This window comes from Rattus norvegicus, chromosome 13 (assembly GCF_021556685.1).
Source record: "Rattus norvegicus strain SHRSP/BbbUtx chromosome 13, alternate assembly SHRSP_T2T, whole genome shotgun sequence".
Taxonomy (NCBI): domain Eukaryota; kingdom Metazoa; phylum Chordata; class Mammalia; order Rodentia; family Muridae; genus Rattus; species Rattus norvegicus.
In genome coordinates, this window is record NC_141546.1 from 49,700,449 (window position 1) to 49,714,537 (window position 14,089).

Consider the following 14,089-nt stretch of genomic DNA (forward strand, 5'->3'; position numbering starts at 1 on the left):
CTACAAGTTAGAATGTACGGTTTCTCGCAATGGTGAAAACATGGCTGGAAGAGCTTGTTGCTACAGGTTACATGGGATGGTGAATAGGAAACAGAGAGCACCAATGGGAGTGGGTGCTTCTGGGCATTGCCTCCCTCCCAAAATAGCATCACCAGTTGGGAACCAGGTATTTAAATCCTGAGCCTGTCAGGGACTGTGGTGGTTTGAATGTAAATGGCCCCCATAGGCTCATATATGTCAATGCTTAATCACCAGGGAGTGGAACTGTTTGAAAGGATTAGAAGGATTAGGAGGCGTGGCCTTCTTGGAGTGGGTGTGGCCTTGTTGGAGCAAGTGTGTCACTGGAGGTGAGCTTTGAGGTTTCAAAAGCCCATACCAGGCCCAGTACCCACCCCCTGCCTACAGATCAGGATGTAGTTCTCATCTACTGTTCCAGCGCCTGCCACCATGCTCCCCACCATGATAAGACTAAACTCCTGAAACTGTAAGCAAGCCCTCAATGAAATGCTTTCTTTCATAAAAGTTGACTTGGTCATGCTGTCTCTCCACAGAATAGAACAGTGACTAAGACAGGGACATTCCACATTCAAGTCATAGCAGAGGAGAAAGTGAGGAAAATGTGAAGCATGGGGGCCAGAGGGATAGAATTCTTCAAGGAAAGAACTCAGCCATGACAGGATTGGGGTAGGTGTGGGGCTGGGGGAGAGAGAGCTGAGTGTGGGAAGAGAGAGAAAGGAGCTGTTAGATGAGATGGTCATAGGCCATCAAGGTGATCATGGTGGCAATGAACGAAAACAAACAAGATGGGGTGAGACAGGACAGAGAAAAAAGGAGTTTGAATTTGCCAGGTACAGTGTGGCCCAAAGGATGATGCAAGCTTTGAAGTTAATTGAGGGGGCAATAAAGCCTCACCCCCACCACACCCTAAGTATCCAATGTAACCTCAGTTCTCCTCTACTCAGCAGAACCGCCCCTGACAATGCCCCTGTTGCAGGTTTCCAAGGAGGATAAAATGAGGTGGCATTGGTGAAGCCAGACCCTGACTTAAACTAAGAATCCCCAAGGCTCCCCAACATCAAGCAGCCATTCACTGTCTAGAGAGCCATTTGTGTGTGTGTGTGTGTGATATATGTGTAGGTATGTGAGTATATGTTCATGTGGTGGTGGTGCAGGAGCACATGTGTGCATGTACACATAGAAGCCAGAGATCCACCTCAGGAGCCATCAGCCTTGTCTTCTGAGACATGGCATTCATTGGGATTTAAGACTCACCAATGGGGCTGGGGATTTAGCTCAGTGGTAGAGCACTTACCTAGGAAGCGCAAGGCCCTGGGTTCGAAAAAAAGAACCAAAAAAAAAAAAAAAAAAAAAAAAGACTCACCAATAAGACTAGGTGAGCTGGCCAGTAAGTTCTAGCGATCCATCTATCACTGCCTCTCCAGCACTGGTATCACAAGGTCAGGCCACCCGGGTGTGTCATGTACTGCCACACACATGTGGAGGGCAGAGGACAGCTTTACAGAATTAAGTCCTTCTTTCCGCAGTGGCGTTTGGGGCATTGAACTCAGGTGGTTAGGCTTGGTGGCTTGTGTCTCTCCCTGGTGAGCCATCTCCTGAGTCTGCACCTGGAGTTTTATTTGCGTGTTGCAGGGTGAGGCCACGCCCTCATGCCTCTGCAGTGTGTGTTTTATTCAGGAGTCAAACCATCTCACCAAAGAGCCTGGCTGCTAAAGCAGTGTTTCTCAACCTGTGGGTTGCGACCTCCTCAACCGCCCTCCATCTCAAAAAATATTTGCATTACAATGCATACCAGTAACAAAATTACAGTTATGAAATAGTAACAAAAATAATTTTATGGTTGGAGAGGGGTCACCACAACAGGAGGAACTATATTAAAGGGTAGCAGCCTTAGGAAGATTGAGAACCGCTGTAAAACCCTCCACACTTCTGGCTTCCTGGAAGAGCTTGGATTCTGAGCTCCACCCTGAAAAGTTCTGGGCTCTACTGGCCAGGAAGAGAAATTGGCTGCAATCCAGGGGCTGGGGAGTTACCTAGAGAAGGAGATCCCTTCCCCCATTCCTATGCTGTAGACCCATGAGGCTGAAACTGTGGGATTTCTGTGCTCAGGTTGCCTCTGTGGCATTTCCAGGATAAAAATGCTCTGTCAGTACTGATCTGAGTTTCCCCAGCCTTCACGCAGTGCCCTAGAAGGCACTCCCCCTGCCCCCGAAATCTGAAATCCGAGGAGTGCTTTGGTGAGTGATGGGCCAAGCTGTGGCTGCCGCCTTCTTGTTAGTACAGATGTGCTTTGCAGCAGCTGTGACGGAAAGCCGCACCTGTTGTCTAGATCAGCTGCTGTAACTCTACTCCTAGGAAAGCAGGCTAGTGGGGAGGCCTCTTCCAAGCCCCCCTTTCCAAGGCATGTGGAAAAGCAGGCATCTGCCTGTCACAGCAGCAGGGGAGCTGCTTGGAAGGTCCTGGGGCTCTGGGAATCTCGGCCACTAACTGGAGTCTTTCAGTTCAGCCTTATCCTAACTGTACGCGGGCCAGAGCCCCTTCCTCACTCCCCCATCAGGTCGGAGTGGGGAAAACCGAGAAGCAGGAAGATGGCAGGGAAGTCATGCTGTTTCCAAGGAGCCAGATGTTTCTAGGATCTCTGATTTCCCTGGGGACCTTCATATTTAACAAGGTGGCCTGAGCTAGGAGGCGGTGCAAAGGAGCGAACTGCAAAATGGACTGGAGACGTTAAAAAAAAAAAAAAAAAAAAGACTCCAGGGATACGGATGAGAAGCTGAGCAGAGCTTGCTTTTCCTGGGCATCAGTCACTGAGACATTGGCCATGGAGACCCGATACTACTACAGGAGAATTCCGTTCCACTGAGCAGCGTTGGGTGTGACGGGGCTGGCGTTCGTGAAACCGGAACACCAGTCATTCCCAGAGCTTGGAGAGTCATGAGTCCCTCGCTGGCACCCTGGGTACTAGGTAGAATCCAGAAAACCCAGGTCTTTGCGAAAAATCTCAGCAAGACAAATCCAAGTTACGCACTGTCACCTAGATCCACACAGTGTCGCCTGCCAATACACATTAAAAATCTGGCGGTGAAAAGCAGATGGTGAGCTGGCATTGCTGATGTCTGCGGTGTACGCTCACATCCACATCAGCGCTTTTAATGACCACACGCCACTTCACGTTCAGGGGAGGAATCTCGACTGGCATATTAGAATGGTGCCAAGGCCTCACTCAGCAGGACAGCACCCTCTAATCCCCCAGCAGCCCTGGCAGCGCCGGGAAGAGATGGCGCATGTGGCAGGCGGCGCCCAGCCAGATGTAGAACACTGCTGACCCCTGCTGGTGTGGGCGCGTCTGCAGCGGAGAGCCCCAGGGAGAATGCTGGACTGGAAAAACCTCGCAATCCGTCTGGGACGGGTAGGAAGAAATACCCCAGCTCAGAATCTCCCCATCTGGAGATCCTTTGAGGAGACAAAGCAGAAATTAGAATAAAACCCAGACTGGATTTTCTGAGGGGAGTGCGACAGACTAGCAAGCGTGTCCTCCCTCCAGCCCCTGTGGCCTGGAAACCCCTGGGGCCTGTCCTCTTGAAACTAAATTGGGAAACCATTAGCAACACCCATTGCCAAATGCAATCATCAGGGAGACAAATATGAAAGGGGGCGGGGAAGGGAGGAGGGAAAGAAAGACAACATTCTCAAGTAGCTCAATCGCTTTCAATCAGAATCATTATCTCTCTCCCTCCCTCCCTCTTCCCAGAGTGGTTTCTTTATTTCAGCAGAGGCTTTGTATTTCAGCTTGACTTCCTGTGCTGTGGCGTTCCCCTTCGACCGGAGGCTGCTTTAATATCGTCTTTCCCTGAGGGATGTTGCTATCATGGTGTCTGGGTGCCTTCTGCTAAGAAACCTGGCATCTAGAATATTTGCGTCGGGGCTTGCGTAGGGGCTGAAATTTTTTTCTAACACCTTTTATACGCAGTAAAAAAAAAAAAAACGGGCTGGAGAGATGGCTCAGCGGTTAAGAGCACCCGACTACTCTTCCAGAGGTCCTGAGTTCAATTCCCAGCAACCACATGGTGGCTCACAACCATCTGTAAGGAGATCTGATGCCCTCTTCTGGTGTATCTGAAGACAGCTACAGTGTACTTATATGTAATAAATGAATAAATCTTAAAAAAAAAAACAAAAAAAAAAACAAATAAACAAACAAACAAACAAAAAACAAAAAAAACAACCCACAAACCCAACTATCCCAGGATCTCTACTGAAATAATCATCACAGGGACCCAAGGGGCACCAGGGCCCTGCTAATTCCAACAAAAGCAGTACAGAGTCCCCAAGCAGAAGCAAAAGCCACCCATTGCTAAACCTCTTTCTCTACCCGGAACCGGGTTAACAAGAACCTGCGCTCACCCCTACTTCACATTAGACACCACTGAGGGTGTAGACACAGTCCTCTAAGCTGCCACCATGTGTCTTCCTCTGGGCACAGCACTGAATCTGCTCTTATCAAGGAACTGTGGCTTCTCACAAGCGCCTCTAACCTGCTTGTTCCACTTCTCACACCCTCCCCTTATCTTTCTCTCTTTTGTGCTATGCTGGGAATGGAACCCAAGGCCTCAAACATAAGCACGCACTCTACCATCAAACTACTACATCACTAGCCTCCAGTTCTCATTTTATTTGACCTCTGCAGCATTTGACATTTGGTACTCACTTACGCTTGTTTGTATAAAATTACTGTGAGACGTTTTAGATATATAAAAGGTATAGAAAACAATACAACAAGGAGTTGTTCTGGTAGTATCCTTTAGAGGCGCAGACAGTAGTTTTGCGTGTGTGTGGACAGATGGGTAGACAGACACATAAGACGGCATGCGCACGTGGGCTAGAGGCTGGCAAACATCAAATTCTACAGGATGGGCCAACGAGCTGAGATCAGAGAAAGGCAACAGCGTAGTTAAAAAGCCAGCAGACTCAGTTTATGTGCAAAGGCTAGAAACGTTGGTGTTCCAGTCAGAAGTAAGACAGGCAAGAGGAGTTCTTGCAGAGTGAGGAAGAAGCCCATCTTCAGTTCAGTTTAGAGCATCTGATTGGACAGGCTCCTTCCTGTTAGAGAAGACTGTTTGCTTTATTCATTCTTCTGATTTAAATGTTAATCTCATCCCAAAATACCACAATAGAAACTCTAAAATAATGTTGGACCAATTATCTGGACACCCCATAGCTCAGACAAGCTGGCACTTTATAGATTTAATGATTACAACTGTATGCGGAGTTTAGGAAATAAAACATTACAAACATAGTTTATGCTCCTCTTCCATTGCCTTTCTTTTTCTATCCACAGAGTAACACCGTTTTTTTTTTTTTTGTTGTTGTTGTTGTTTTGTTTTTTTTTCTTTTTTTCGGAGCTGGGGACCAAACCCAGGGCCTTGGGCTTGCTAGGCAAGTGCTCTACCACTGAGCTAAATCCCCAACCCCAAGTAACACCGTTTTGAATTTGCTGTTCATCTTTGCCACACACGTTTATAATTTTACCCCACCCTATGCTGCACATTTTAACTGCTAAATTCTACAGCTTTCCTTCTTGGATTAACATTATACTGTAAGGTTCATCTGCACCGATGCATGTAAGTTTGCCTATTAATTTCTACTGCTTTTAATATTGCATTGTTTTATAATTCATCTGTTTTATTGTATAGGGTTTTTTTGTTATTTTCAATGGTTTCTATGGGAATTTTGATTTTTGTTTCTGGAGAGTTGTCTTAGTTGGGTGCTAGTGCTGTGAACAGACACCATGACCAAGGCAACTCTCATAAGGACAACAATTAATTGGGGCAGGCTTACAAGTTCAGAGCTTCCGTCCATTATCCTCAAGGTGGGAGCATGGCAGCATCCAGGCAGGCATGGTGTGGGCAGAGCTGAGAGTTCTACATCTTCATCTGAAGGCTGCTAGGAGACTGTTTTCAAGGCAGCTAGGAAGAGGGTCTTAGAGTCCACTCCCACAGTGACACACCTACTCTAACAAGGTCACACCTCCAAATAGCGCCACTCCCTGGGCCAAGCATAGCCAAACTACTACAAGAGTGATGCAGAGTTTAAACCTGGGACTGCATACATGCTCATAAGCACTCACCACTGATCTACAGCCCCAGTTCTTGGGAATTCTTGCATACTTCTTGTGGTGCACATTTGCATTCCTTACTAGTCTACTGAGGAGTGAAATTAATAGTCTTGGAGTCTGGACACTTTTCACACAACCACATCTTTGCCAACAGTTGGCATGGTTACCAGCCCCCTTCATGTCCATGTTGTTATGGGACCGTGTAGCATCAGGGTTTGTTTGTTTGTTTGTTTTTAGCTATATTAGCACAGTTGATAGCCCCTCGTAAATTCATTCTTCAATAGGATCGCTTTCTATTTCTCGCCTCCTAATCTTTTCCCAATTCTGCTCTTGACTTTCTTCTCTTTGATTTGAAGAATTACATATTGTGAGCGGTTACCCTTTTTTTTTTTCAAGTAGAGACTTTCTGCTCATTTTTTCCAAATTAGTGGCTCCTGTCTCTTACCGCCATAATGGTTTTTAGTGAGGTATAATATATGTAATTCACTCGTTTTAAATATGTAATTTAATGATTTTTAGAAATCAATTTAAAGAGTTGTGTAACTGTTGCCACAGTCCAGTTTTAGAACATTTCCAACACCACAAAGCAATTCCTCCCACCCACATGCAACCAACTCCAGTTCCCACCCCCAGCCACAGACAACCACTAATGTGCTTTCTGTCTCATAATTTTGCTTTTCTAGACATTTTATATAAATGAAATGATATGATATGAGGTCTTTTGCATCTGTCCCTTTTCAGTTTGAAAAATGTGTTTGAAGGTTTGTTGGGACTGAAGTTGAACTCATTACTTTTCTTTACTGAAGAATGGTGCCCCCTCACACGAACACAGAACACCCTGTTTGTTTGCCAGTCAGGGAGTGTGTGGCTTACGGTATATCTCACAAGAACCAGATCTCAAGCTACATATGGTGGCACACACTTACAACCAAGGACTCAAGAGGCATATGCAGGAGGCAGGAGGATTGCCATAGGTTTGAGGTCAGCCTGGGCTGCATAGCAAGATCCTGTCTTAAAAACAAACATAAAATAATAAAGAAAAAATATGAGAGAGAGAGACAAACAGAGAGAGACAGACAGAGAGAGAGACAGACAGAGACACACAGAGAGACACAGAGAGAGACAGAAAGACAGAGAGACAGAGAGAGACAGAAACACACAGAGAGACACAGAGGGAGATAGAGACAGAGAGACAGAGAGAGAGACAGAGAAAGACAGAGACACACAAAGAGACACAGAGAGACACAGAGAGACAGAGAGAAACTGGGGACAAAAGGCTACAAACAATCACATAAGATATACGTGGTATAAACATTTCATTTTTAAAAAGACTTATTTTATTATCAGAAAAAGTTCATTCAACCTCCAGTTGGATCAGTACAAAGAAAATCACACAGCATATTATAATACAATTGCTAGAAACCAAAATCAAAGAAAAGTCTTACTAAGAACCTTCAAAAAAATATAAAAGCACATTACACACAGGAGGCCAAATGGGAACTAAAAATGAGGGCTTGCTTGCTTGCTTTCTCTTGCTTAATTTTTGAAGCAGGTTCTTGTTATATAGTTCAGGGTGAACTCAACGTCATAGTTCTCTTGCCTCAGCCTCTTTAGAGCTGGGCTTACAGGGGTACATCCCCACCCCCATTCCCAGAATCGACACAATGACATTCTTTTAATTAGCATTAGCACAATCTCTCTTTTTCTGTATTTTTCATGGTTTTAGATACAAAGTTCATTTATTGCAGATAGTAGCAAATAATTGAGTATCACCTAAGGTAAAACTCCAGGCAGGCACACACTGTACTCCTAGTACTCAGGGACCTCAAGCAGAGGGTTCCAAACCAGGCTTCAGAAAAAGCAGTCCGCATTAAACAATCTGCCTTTAAAAGGAAACGTTTAGGAGGGTGGAGAGATAGCTTAGCAGTTAAGAGCACTTGCTGTTCTTGCAAAGGACCTGGGTTTGCTTCCTAGCACCCAATGGCAGCTCAAAACCGCCTGTAACTCCACCTGTTTTCTGGTCACTACGGGCACCAGGCATGCATGTGGCATACATACATACAAAATATAAATATTTTAAAAATAGATCTATTTATTTGGTATGTATACAGCACTCTGCCTGCGTGTGTGCCTACAGGCCAGAGTAAGGCACCGGTTCTCATTATAGAGAGTTGTGAGCCACCATATGGTTGGTAGGAATTGAACTCAGAACCTCTGGAGGATCAGACAGCACTGTAAACCTCTGAGCCATCTCTCCAGTCATACATCTTAAAAACATAAAACAGGTATTTCAATGACGTCTTTAATGTTTGCATACTATGGTTATTAATAGGGTTTGGTTTGAACCTGTCTCTCCTTGCTCTCTGTTTTCTGTTCGTCTCCTCTGTTCCCTTTACCTATTCTCTTTTGTCTGCTTTTACACTGAGTGCCTTTATGATTCCTTTACTGATTGGTTAGTGGAAATTTCTTGGAATGTTTATTTGTTTTTTGTTTTTTTAATCTTGGTGACTGATTTAAATTCTGCATGTCTTTGGCTTGCCCATGTCTTCTTCCAAGGGATGCTGTATCATTCCCTGCACAGCTTACAACTGCGTACGCCCACTTCCCTCTGCTTGGCCTGTAAGCTATTACAGACATGCATTTGTTTTCACAAAATTCATAAACCCCAAGATACATTGTTATCATTTTCAGTTAGACAATGATCTTTTTCAAGGTTTTAAATAACTTTTTTAAAAAACCCATCCTCACCTAGGCGGTTAACATCTCTGATGTTCTGAATTTCCTTTTAGATTCATGTTTATTTCTGTGTAGGTGTGTCATGGTGTGTGTGTGTGTGTGTGTGTGTGTGTGTGTGTGTGTTGTGTGGAGGTCACAGGACACCCGTAGGAGTAGGAGTGGGTTCTCTTCTTCTACACATGTGGGTCCCAGTGGTTAAACACAGGCTTTCACACTTGTCAGCAGGTGCCTTTAACCTCTGAGCTCTCTTCCTGGAACTAGACCCAAAACCCAGCTTTGACAGGTTTAGTGCCTATAAGGCCTTGCTCCCCTGTCTTCTATCCATGCTGTTCCCTATGAGAAGCAGAACATCATCCTTTTCTCCGTCTCGTCTCTTCTGCCTTGGGACTTCCTAGAGCAGCTGCTGAGTGTGAATTATTTTACTTTTCATCTCTGGAAATGTCTTTATTTCACTTTAAAATTTAATCAACTTTATCTAGATGTAATTTCTGTACCACACAATTTACTCACAAAAAGGTACATTCAATTTTATCTTATTTTTAAAGTTTAAAAAATATGTGTGCGGGGTTGAGGATTTAGCTCAGTGGTAGAGCGCTTGCCTAGTGAGCACAAGGCCCTGGGTTCGGTCCCCAGCTCCGGAAAAAAAAAAAATATATGTGTGCAAGCAAGGTGTGGTGGTGGCACATAACTTAGATCTCAGCAATCCCGAGGCCAAGGCAGGCACATCTCTGGGTTGGAGTCTGTTATATGCACGTGTAGGGGTCAGAAGACAACAGGTGGGAGTCTGTTTTCTCCTTCTATTCTATGGATCCCATGGATCAAGTTTGTTTGTTAGGCTTGTTAGCAAGAGCCAGAGCCATCTTGCTGACCTGATTTTAAAACATTTTTATTGGCATTCATTTCAGGTAAGTTTTCACCCCTCCTTCTTCAGCCCGGCCCGGCCCTACCACTGCTAATCTTCTCCTTATTGTTATAGATTTGCCTGTTTGAGGGATTTTGTGTATGTAAGTAGCATCGCACACTGCACAGTCTCTTGTGCCTGGCTTCTTGCTGTGTGTGTGTGTGTGTGTGTGTGTGTGTGTGTGTGTGTGTGTGTGCACCTGCACACGTATGCATGAATAACAGCATGTCTGTGGAGGTCAGAGGATGACTTGTGGCAGTCAGTTCCCTCCTTCTACTGTGTGGGTCCTGGAGATGAAACTCAGATCATCAGATTTAGCGATACATGCCCTTTTTTGTTTTCGTTTTTTATTTTGTTTTGTTTTTGAGAAATGATCTCTTATTATGTTGTTCAAGTTACTTGAAGTGGAAATTTCTTGTTTCTTTGGAGACTTGGTTGCGCCATGTGATTTTTTTTTCCTGGAAACTGTCATGCATATGAGAGAATGTTTTGCTGAAGCGAACACGTGGGAGGATACTTTGTTGAGAACAGATGTATGATGTTTTTCTGGCAGCTGCCTGGGAAAAGGACATGCGATGTTTTGCTAGAGGATGCTTGAGAGGACATGTGATGTTTGGAAAGGGCATAGGTATAACCCAACAGCACAGTGACATTGGCTCACCTTGTCACTCTTTGCTGGTCTTCCTTAGGTTTTGCCTGTAGTAATGATGCTGTGGCATTGGTTCCCCTTGCCTTCCTTGCTGATCATCGTTTGTTGTGACTTTCGTAGAAAGAAACGCACCAAAGAACTTCTTGTGATATTCTGGTGGCTTATGGTCACTTCCGTGGACTCAGGCTGATTGGCAGAGCCTTGTGGTTTCTTCTGTATTGAACTGTGGTTGCTGATTCATGAATGGTGTTTGCGAGTGGATTGAACCACTGATGCTGATTCGTGTGAATTGCTGATACAACAATGAAAGCTGGAATCTCCCCAAAGAACTATTCCAAAACAGGTCCTCATCCTCCTTTGCCCTGTTTACCTTTACATTCTACCACCTCTGGTGGGTGGTGGACTAGAAGGGAGGTTAAAGCATTTAACCTTATTAAAATAGGTTTTAGAAAATCTAAGCCTACACTGTCTTAGCTAGGGTTTGCATTGCTGTGAAGAGACATTACCAAGGCAACTCTTATAAAGGACTGCTGCAAATAGTTTTCACTACCCAGCCTAAGCTCTGTGAATGGGCTGCGCTACCAGCCCCAACCCAGCTTCCCTTAAATCCACGGGTAACAGACACATACCAGGTTGCTCATTTTCAACTTGCCTTCTGACACAGTTGCTGGGTGCTACTATCTCCTGCCTGGAAAAGGTGCCTTTATGGTTATTCTTGTCTCTGCTCCTCCCACCTTCCCTAAACTTTAGTGGCTCAGTCACATCTAGCCCCTGGCAAATGCCCCTGACCACCTGCCTATAGGAGTGGCCTGTGTGGTCACTCCATTTTGAGATCTCACGTGGCTCTTCCACCCTCCTCCATCAGAAGCATGGTGAAACTCTGCCCTTCCCCCCTTGCATCTATGTCTTTTCCTCCAGGAACCGGGAAGTCCCACCTATTCCTTCTGCCCAGCTATTGGCCCATGGCTTCTTTACTGACAGTTCAAGAAGCAATTAGGGAACAGGACAGTATGAGAAGCCACCCCTACCAAGGACAACATTTAGTTGGGACTGGCTTGCAGGTTATGAGGTTCAGTCCATTATTATTGTGGTGGAAAGCATGACGGCACCTAGGCAGGCATGGTGCTGGAGAAGCTGAGAGTTTTACATCTTATTCCGAAGGCAACCAGGAGAAGACAGGCATCCTCAGGCAGCTAGGAGGAAGCTTTCTACCATAATGGGTGGAGCCTGAGCATAGGAAGAGACTCCAAAGCCCACCCCCACAGTGACACACTTCCTCCAACAAGGCCAAAACCTCCTAACGGTGCCACTACTGGGGCTGGAGAAATGGCTCAGTGGTTAAGAGCTCCGACTGCTCTTCCAGAGGTCCTGAGTTCAATTCCCAGCAACCACATGGTGGCTCACAACCATCTGTAATGAGATCTGGTTTGTCTGAAGACAGCTACAGTGTACTCATATACATTAAATAAATAAATAAATCTAAAAAAAAACAAAACAGTGCCACTCCCTATGGGCTAAGCATATTTAAATCACCACATTCCACTCCTGCCCCCGATAGACTTGTTCAAACACATGAGTCTATGGGGGCCATTCCTAGCCATAGCATAGCCCACAAAGTCCTATAGTCCATAGCAGTCTCAACATTAAAAGTCCAACGTTAGAAGTCTCTTGAGATTCATCCAATCACTTAACTGTAATCCCCTATAAAATAAAAATCAAAAGGCAGATCATATACCTCCAGCATTGCAGGATGTACATTATCATTCCCAAACATCATAGTAAGGAAATACTGGACCAAAGCAAGACCAAAAACCAGCTGGGCAAACTCCAATCTGCATCTCCGTGTCCAAGTGCTCTCCAGAGCTCCAACACCTTTCATCCTTGTTGACTGCTGTTGGCAGATCTGGCATTCAGCAGCAATAAACTGTTCTGCTGGGCTTTTTGGAGACTTCCTTTGTCAATGCAATTAATATAGATCTCTTTACATTAGCCTCAGGCAGACTCTTTGGACAAGGCCAAAAGCAGGAACGTTCTTCGCCAAACCATCATAAGAACGGTCATTACAGTTCAAAGTTCAAATCTCCCTCAGCACCAGTGTCTTCCGTACTCCCACTAAGATGGCCGATTTAAGACTCACTTAAAGCATTCCATGGCTTTCCACATCCAAAGTCCCAAATTCCACATTCCTCCAAACAAAAACATAGTCAGACTTATTACAGCAATGCCCTACTTCTGGTACCAACTACTGTCCTAGTTAGGGTCTCTAACAGTCTTATGGGCCAAGCAGATTCAAACCACCACAGTAACTAAGTCAGGCCTAAAATATGGTTGTGGTTGGCATAGAATTCTGTGGACAGTTTGGGCTTGTGCACTTTGATGGCATCATTCCATTACCCATTTGCCTGTGTTCTTTTCAGGGAGAAATCTGCTGTCCTTGTCTTGGCTATCCTGTACTTTGCTCGGTTCTTCTCGCTGCTGTAGGGCTTTGAACAGTTGACTCGTGCTGTATTTGGAGCCTTTTCCTCATGTTCCTCACACTGGGCTTTATTGAGCTTTTTGAATGTGTGTGTTTATAGTTTTTATTAAGTAAGGATATTTTGCGGTGTTATTTCTTCAATTACTGTGATGTTTTGCTTTCCTACCTTTTCAGCGAATTAGATGTATATTAGATTGAAGATGTTACTCAGCTCACTGGTGATTTGCTCCATTTTAAAAATTATCCTGGGGGTTGGGGATTTAGCTCAGTGGTAGAGCGCTTGCCTAGGAAGCGCAAGGCCCTGGGTTCGGTCCCCAGCTCCGAAAAAAAAGAACCAAAAAAAAAAAAAATATATATATCCTGGAGTCTGGGGCTCAGGGGGTTCAGACCATTTGCTGTAGAATCACAAAGACCTGAGTTTAACACCCCTCCCCCCAGCCTACACTGGAGAACACATGCACAAACAATAAAGAATATCTTTACCCTCAGTGTTTCATTCCGTATGATTTTTTTAAAAGATTTATTTATTATGTATACAGCATTCTGCCTGCATATACACCTATACACCAGAAGAGGGCACCCGATCTCATTACAGATGGTTGTGAGCCACCATGTGGTTGCTGGAAATTGAACTCAGGACCTCTGGAAGAGCAGACAGGGTTTTTAACCACTGAGCCATCTCTCCGGCCTCCTCTGGATGGTTTTTAAGGGTGTCTTTGGGTGTACAAATTGTTTCCTCTGTGATGTCATCGTGATTTTCATTTCTAGAAGCTAATTTGTTTTTTTTCTTTCATTTTATTTTTCATATTTCAGTAGAGCTTTCTGAAAACTCAGAGTATCGTCTCAATACCTCCTTATCCTTCAGCATCCTTGCTGGTTAATTCTGATTTGTGTCAGTTTTCCATTGCTTTTACTAATTTCCAAGCTCCCTTGTAATATCTTCTCATTTCTTTTCATGTGGTGTTTGTGTGTGTGTTTGTGTGTGTATGTCTGTGTGTGTTTGTGTGTGTGTGTTTGTGTGTGTGTGTTTGTGTGTGTGTGTTTGTGTGTGTGTGTTTGTGTGTGATGTTGTACGATCTACCTCATTGGGTAACTCTTGTTTTGTTATTCTTGTATAAATGCTTGTACGTTGTGCTGGGATGTGGCTGTGTTTGGGAATAGCTTCTATGAACTGAAGATGAGTTCACTCAGTCT